This window comes from Triticum urartu, chromosome 5 (assembly GCF_003073215.2).
Source record: "Triticum urartu cultivar G1812 chromosome 5, Tu2.1, whole genome shotgun sequence".
Classification (NCBI taxonomy): Eukaryota; Viridiplantae; Streptophyta; class Magnoliopsida; order Poales; family Poaceae; genus Triticum; species Triticum urartu.
In genome coordinates, this window is record NC_053026.1 from 148,751,598 (window position 1) to 148,753,328 (window position 1,731).

The following is a 1,731-nucleotide window of genomic DNA, read 5'->3' on the forward strand; positions in this document are numbered from 1 at the left end:
GACGAGAAGTAGTTCAAACTTGCGTGCCATGGTGGACACCCACAAAAGGTTCATGGACCTCTCGGTGGTGTACACCAACGACCCGGTGTGGGTGGAGCACTTCATCCACATCATGGAGCTGTTGCTTGCCGTGGAGAAGTACGAGGTGGTCGGGTTCGACCTCGAGTACACCCACGCTCGTGCCGGGTCTCGTCCCAAGGTCGTCGTCGCCCATATGTGCATGTGCCACCATGTCCTCGTCTACCAATACTACCTGTCCACAAGGCCTTGCGAGCGTTTCGCCAGGTTTGTCAACAACCCACACTACATGTTCACTACGGTGGACATCACCAACGATGTAAAGGCGCTCGAGAATTCGGGCATCGCCTGCTAGAATCTTGTCGACATCCAGTGCCAATACAAGATCTGGGGCAGCAAGGAGCATGAGAAGGACTCACTGGTTCACCTCGCCGAGGCCATGATCGACCCCTACTATAGAGACATGAAGGATTCGTGCAACAAGGACAAGCATGCCTGGTACTCAGCCTGTATGGAGAAACTTGACAAAGCTCACGTCGTGTACGCGGCCAAGGAGGCATACACGAGCTATGACATGTACAGGCGGATCGTTGACATGAGGAAGTGCCTCCTTCCTCAAAATGGCGAGGGATCCAGTCGGAAGCAGAGAAATGGCAAGCATCGTCGCAACAATAAGTAGATGATTAGATCCTCGTTGCTCCTACTTCAGTATGCATGTAATTGCTTACTTTGGTGTGTGGAAATGTTGTGTGTGTAGTCACTTGTGTAATTGTATGCTTAATTTGGTTATGCAATGCTGTCTTTTTAAGTATATATGTTGATGCTCTATAGATAGAGTGTATATGTTGTGCGGACAAACAAAATCACATCGCACACGGACTAAACAATGGAACCATCGGTGATGTTTTCATCAATCACTCACAATTGTATACCAGCAATCGTTTGCTCACAACACACATAGCTTGTTGGCAGTAATCGTCTGTGTTATTATCGGTCTTCGCACACATTTCTGATTATAGACCTATTTGCCTTGTATCACACACATCTTGTTCATTTGAACCGTTTCTGCTCTCATGTCTCAATGCAAAATAGTTCATTCGAGTCAACCACATGCCATATATCGCACACACCTTTGATCTTGATGACCGTTTCTTTTGTGTTGCCCAATCACAAACAGTTCATCCGAGTGAACTACATGCTGTACATCACACACACCTTCATCTGGCTGCCCGTTTCTTTTGTTCCTCCTCATCACAAATAGTTAATTGAGCTGAACCGTATGCCCTGCATCATAGACGCAACTAAAATCTGAACCGTGTTTGATGCATCCTCCATCACAAATGTTTTGCACCTTTTTTGACGGTTTTTTACACCACCGTTTGCGATTATGGCATCACACACAGCTTCGTCGAAGGGTCACTAATCGTAGTGTTGCATTAGCAGCAACCTGCAGTAGTGCTTATTCTCTCTCTTTGATTCTCAATACCATGTTCTCCTCGATGTTCTTGGAGATCTATCCGATGTAATACTCTTTTGCGGTGTGTTTGTCGAGATCCGATGAATTGTGGATTTATGATCAGCTTATCTATGAATATTATTTGAATCTTCTCTGATTTATTTTATGCATGATTTGATAACTTTGTAATTCTCTTCGAACTATTGGTTTGGTTTGGCCAACTAGATTGGTTTTTCTTGCAATGGGAGAAGTGCTTA